Here is a 6,362-nt window from a genome sequence, read left to right as displayed (position 1 = left end):
TGTGTGTGTGTGTGTGTGTGTGTGTGTGTGTGTGTGTGTGTGTTTGAATGAGAAACTTCAGAGGCACTTGAATTCCTTTGTCCGTTCCCCAGCCTCTGAGGTCTATAATGAGAGAGAATAAACACGGCTTTATCGCCAGGGAGGATTTAAACAGACAAGCACGGGAGGAGAGCTTAACGGTTTCAAGGACAAGAGGTGTTTAATTTTTCAGCTGATAATCATCCACCCATTTAGCATGTCACACAGCGTGCTAATCATCAATCACCTTTTAATGAACTGCACCGCATTTCCTGCACTGTTCAATCATCGTTTGTTTCAGAAAGCTTCCTTTATAATGTCCATCTCTTTATTGTTTTGTGAATCATTTAGTTAGAGTGTGTCTGTATATGTACATGTGTATATGTGTGTGTATTGTGATTATTCGCATGCAAGCCCAAGGAGAACAGGCTTACCAAGTCTTGAGATTAATTAGACATTGTGGTCTTCCGATGTCCTCCAAGAGGACGTCTTCTATCTCTATAGCTCTGTTTACCGAAGAAGAATAAGCAATTTGCTTTCACAAAAAAATGAGGGCTTATTGTTTCTCTCTCACCTAGACCACACACTAGAGCAAAAACAATTAAGCATGATTGAATAATTACAGAGAGAGAGAGATGAGGGGAATAAAATGTAATTCCTTCTCGTCTTCATCCCTTTACACATGTGCTGACATTTTTCTCTGGCCAAAGGTCAGATAGTAATAAAAGAAGTCTGCTGACCTTCTGATGTGTCCAAAGAACCGTATGGCACCATAGTAATCGTATCCACTTTATGGCGTCCAGACCCATAGAGGAGCAACAGAGGCTTTTAAAAACCGAAATCCCCCTCCTCTCCACACCAACCCATATGGCGCTCCTCTATTTTATTTGCCTGCTCACTTCTTGATATATGAGAGGTATTAAACATGACACCTGTGCTGAATGAGTAGTCCTCCATGGTGACGTTTAACCAAAGTTTAACCACAATTCAGTTTATTCCCTGTTGTTGTTTATAGCAGATGTGAGGCTGAGATTATCTTGAGGTTCAAGCCCACCCAGGCAGAACAATATCTGCACATTAGCCACGTCTTTCAGTCCAACCTAAACTCTGACCATCCAGAAACAATTATTAATGAAAACAAAGAAGAACAACGACCCTCGAGAGGAGTTCTTTTAAAATAGGAAGATAAAAATGTGTAACTCCTCTATTTTATTTGCCTGCTCACTTCTTGATATATGAGAGGTATTAAACATGACACCTGTGCTGAATGAGTAGTCCTCCATGGTGACGTTTAACCAAAGTTTAACCACAATTCAGTTTATTCCCTGTTGTTGTTTATAGCAGATGTGAGGCTGAGATTATCTTGAGGTTCAAGCCCACCCAGGCAGAACAATATCTGCACATTAGCCACGTCTTTCAGTCCAACCTAAACTCTGACCATCCAGCAACAATTATTAATTAAAACAAAGAAGAACAACGACCCTCGAGAGGAGTTCTTTTAAAACAGGAAGATAAAAATGTGTAATTTTATAGTGAGGTGAGTGTTTTTAGGATTTTCTAAATGTATTAATATATTTTTTTATTAATAAGTTTTTAAATACATATTTTGGTTCTTTTGCAGGTCTTTTGTGAGACCCTCAACCACCTGATTCCACTTTGGTATGGAGCACCCACTTTACTCATGTTGATCAAGATTCATCCTGCATATTTTTTTTTTCATTGAATATCCTGTTTTACTGATAAATACTGAAGTAAAATTCATTGCAAATGCCGTTTCAAAATGAAGAATTGGCCAAATTGCTGGTTCAGATTTCTGTTGGTTTGGTGATCTAGCAGGTGAACCAGCAAACCCATTTTGCTAAACAGCAAACTCATTCTAGCGAAACTGTTTGACCACGATAGTGATGCTGGTTTAGATAGTTAGCAGCCTGGTGAGGAAATGCCACCACTATACCAGCATCCAAACCAACAACATATAAAAGTTTTTCTTAAGATTCATTTTTTTAACTCTATATTTTTAAGTTTGGGGTCAGTAAGATTTTTTTTTTTTTTTTTGTTAAAGCTGCATTTATTTGAATACAGTGTGTATATATCTGTGTATGTGTGTGTGTGTGCGCTGATTTGGTGCTCCAGAAACATTTCTTATCAATGTTGAAAACATTTCTTTAATATTTTGTGCAGAACATTTTTTTCAGAATTCTTTGAATAGAAAGGTTCAAAAGAACATTATTTATTCAAAGAAGTCTTCTGTAACATTATAACTGTGCTTACTGTCATCCTTGATCAATTGAATGCATCTACGCTGAATAAAAGTATTAATTTCTTTAAAATAATTTCATTTCTTTTACAAAGATCTTACTGACTCCAGATTTTGAGTGATAGTGTACGGTATATATATTGTTAAATCTACATTTATATTTAGCTTTTTCGATGTAAAAATTGTTTATACAGTATGTTTGTCTTCATAAAAATGACATAACGTGCAGCAGAGATGGTATTGATTCTGACAGTGGTTGAGGTGCCCTCTTTGAACCAGAGACTGATGTAAGAAGCAGTGAATCTCCTGTGGAGAATCTGACGCAGGCCTTCCCTGAGGCCTCTCTTGGATTTCCATGGGGACTCTAGCTGTCAGAACCCTAAATTTGAAGTGCTTCAGTGCCACAGATGAGTTTCTCACATGCCGCTGTCAACAGAAATCCACCCTCACTCTCCACAATATCTCTACCATAGCCCTAACAAACTAGGTCTTCCTCTGATATCGGCTGAACGCCTTGAAAATAAAATTCACTCTTGTCACACAAGGCACTCTTTTTTTTGAACACCCAAAGCTCTCTGCCAGATGCTTGCAGTCTCTGGTTTCATTATAAAGAGTCTCAACATAAGGAGAGAATCACCTCAATGTACACCTTCAGCCATGGCAATGCCACTGGGAATGACAGCTCTTCCACAATGAGCTTGATAATACTCAAAGAAAGCTATTGTTTTCTAGGCTTCAGACAAGGCGTTCTATTACATGATGCATTGTGTCAGGATGCGTTGAAATGGGGCATACCGCTTTAGAGTTTGCTTAGGCACCGTGCCACGTTCTCAGTCTGCATCTTAAAAAGCAGTGCACGCTATCAATGTTATTCATTCATTCTCCCATCCTCTTGAAAAGCTTTTAAGGAGAAGGAAGCCAGTTTGGAAGACAGCCTGCCCGCACAATACTTGGAGGATTCCAGCTCATCTTTGAAGGAAGGGTTCAGGGGCCGGCGTGGAGGGCTTCCGCTACGATTTTCAACCGCAGCAATGTAAGATTCTCCATTTCCTTTTCAACAGCACCACGTTAACCTTTTAATTAGCTCTGTGATTGGACAGCGGTAGATTCACTTGGATCAATGTAAAGAAGGGGCCCAATTGTGGTTACATAAGCTATTAAAAAGGCTCAGGTCATTAGAAGAGTAGTAGAACGTATTTTTTCAATACTTGGAGAAGTACAAAAGAACTTAATCAATCTGATTTCTAACTGCATTGTCAAAAATGCATACAGTATGTTTACATTTCGATCAGCAGTTGAAGGAACTGGAAAATGCAGCCTCGTGTGAAGATGTCTGTGGCTTTTTCAGTCACTTTGAGTCAGTGAGTACGTCTCCAGGAATGATTGATACCATCACTCAGGGCAAAAGCAAAAAATACAAATTTTGGAATCGTGAGAACAGCATTCCTGGAGCTGGATAAATCAAACGGAGACATGCGGATGACAGATAGACATTGTGCAGCAGGCAGAAGCTGAATCAGAGGCATGAAACATGAACAAAACTGCTCTGACTCTGTCTTGTGTGGAGCTCTGTCCCCTGGGAAGAGAGAGAAGCGACCCTTGGAGAGTGATCTCCCATACACACCAGTGGTGTGTGTCCATGTGGACCACACAGACAACTAAAAAACTTTGTCGGTTCAAGGGCCCCTTGCTAATATGGTAATATTCTTATTTCAGTGTAGATCAATGCCTTTGTAGCATAGGTGTAGGTTTGGGGGGAAACAGGTTTAGAGTAATACGTTTTTAACATTTTCTGTTATTAAACACAAAATCCATCCACAAAAAATAGTTCAAAAATTTGGAGTTAGCAAGATTTTTTAAAGACAGTGAACAAAATCCTTGATGCTTTCCAAGGCTGCATTTATTTGACCAAACAAACATACAGTAAAACAGCAATATTGTGAAATATTATTACAATGTACAGTTTTCTATTTTAATATATATTTTAAAATATAATTTATTTCTGTGATGCAAAGCTGAATTTTCAGCAGCCAATACCCCATTCTCAGTGTCACATTATCCTTCAGAAATCACTTTAATATTCTGATTTGGTGCTCAAGAAACATTTATTATTATTATAGAGTAAATGGAAAAAAAAAACACTTGTGCTGCTTAATATTTTGTTGAAAACAGAGATACTTTTTTTCAGCATTTTTTTGATGAATAGAAAGTCAAAAAAAAAAACCAGCAGTTATTTGAAATAGAATTTTTACAAATGTCTTTATTGCCACTTTTGATCAATTTCATGCAAGGGTTTTTCATGCCACCACTGCTTCATAACATGTCACATTTCACCCTCACAAAGAATGATTGCATTACATTATTCAGACAATTAAAATACAACATGGATAGGACATTTCAGTGCACAGGTGTCTACCAGGCCCAGCTGCCAGCCGTTTGTCATTTAGGGTCACAGCATGTTTCCATTTCTGTTTAAATCAAATTAACCCAACATCTATTTATAGCAGCCTTTATGAACATGCTGGAGGATCCAAGAACCTAGTTGGTAAAGAAAAAGTCTCTGTCAAAAAATTGTCTCATTTATTTCTATTTCTACCTCTCCTTAAGAATTTTAAGAGACGCATCTGAGATGAAGTCGATACTTAAATGAAACATAACTGGGAAATCCATTACGTCTCCTGAGCAATGAAAGAGCAGTATTTGAGTGATAAAATGTTCCTCTGGGAAGGTCTAAGATGGAAAATAAGAAGTATGATTGTAGATGGCATCCATATTAAGACAGAAAAAGAATGAAAGATGCTAATGTTGACCTCAATCCTCAAGACTACTACCGATGCCAGAATGTGCTATATCACTTCAAAGACTTGTGCAGAAGTGCTTTATCCAACAATTATCCCTCTCACTCAATGTCTATCTTTTGGTGTCATCATTGTTGTTCCAGCGCAGTCTTGGAATGCAATGGTTTTTGTGGATGAACGATTTTACTACTGATCAAAGTCTGCCAGAAACATCTGGGCCAGCGTAGCAAAGCTGCCTCAATGGCAAATGGCTTTTGAGGATATGAAACAATATTTTGACTCTTCACATCATACTGTTTTATTTGACTCTAAAGTACTTAGTTTGAGCATGTAAATGCCTTCGAAATGCTCCTCCTTAACAGAAGATAATGATTATTCCAACCAGAACGAGGTAGGTTACGGCCAGGGGCCTTATAAGTAAGGGCACCTATTCATTCAAATAGCCGAGCTCTTACACTTTCTGTGTTCACACGTTTTCTTCAGGCTTGTTTAATATTCTTAAGTTGTAGATAAACACTTGGCATAAGGAAGCTTTTCACTTCACTTGAGAAAGTAGCACCTAATTCCGAACAAACAGACATATATGTTCTCCCAGGTTGAGTTTCAAATGTTGACCTTTGACCTCTCGCTCTCTCTAACCTACAAGTAAATGTGTAGCCACACATGGGCTGTTTGAGTCCTGTGAAAGGCTAGTTTTCTGACAGCTTGTGTTTATTATAACAAGTGCTGGAATTCAGCCTAATGAAGGTTTTTATTATCTATAAATAAGGTCAACTGGAGCCAAAGCGCAATGAGTGGAGCGTTTAAGAGAAAGGACAGCCAGCAGATGATTGACAAGAGCTGCTGGCACTTCTGACTGTTGTTCTAACGTCTTAAAGTGACAGTAAGATGACAATGTTCTTTCACAGTTTACTTGTAGATTATCACAAAGTGTGATTGTGAATAGATTTTTGACAATTTGCTTGATTCATCAACTGTTGTCCATATGTTTGCATGCCACATTGTTTGGAAATGTATATCAGCACGAATAGTGCTTTAAACTTTAGAAAATTGTCCCAATCAACCAAATACAGAGACATGGAGTTGTGTATATATTTATATGACAAGATTGGGTCCAAAAGTCTGAAAATCTGACTTTTAAAGTCTCATTCAAATGTGAAAATGAATAATGTTTTAGAAATTAGACAATTTTACAACAAATAAATAAAATCAATAAGAAATCTTTGAAATTTTATACAGATATCATGTACACTCTAAAAAATGCTGGGTAAAATAGGGACAAACCCAAC

The 6,362-nt window shown here is 37.7% G+C and overlaps 1 long non-coding RNA gene across 1 annotated transcript in view; it reads left to right on the top strand.

Moving 5' to 3' along the window:
- Positions 1 to 6,362, top strand: part of LOC107704239 (uncharacterized) — a 27,014-nt gene that overhangs the window by 13,722 nt on the left and 6,930 nt on the right. Inside the window, exons 3-5 of the long non-coding RNA XR_001635933.1 lie at positions 62 to 195; positions 1,640 to 1,701; positions 3,176 to 3,308. This is a non-coding gene — a long non-coding RNA (uncharacterized LOC107704239). The remainder of the gene's footprint in view (positions 1 to 61; positions 196 to 1,639; positions 1,702 to 3,175; positions 3,309 to 6,362) is intronic.

Source organism: Sinocyclocheilus anshuiensis, unplaced genomic scaffold, assembly GCF_001515605.1.
Source record: "Sinocyclocheilus anshuiensis isolate Anshui unplaced genomic scaffold, SAMN03320099.WGS_v1.1 scaffold1509, whole genome shotgun sequence".
NCBI classification, from domain to species: Eukaryota; Metazoa; Chordata; class Actinopteri; order Cypriniformes; family Cyprinidae; genus Sinocyclocheilus; species Sinocyclocheilus anshuiensis.
This window is presented reverse-complemented; position numbering and strand designations above follow the sequence as displayed.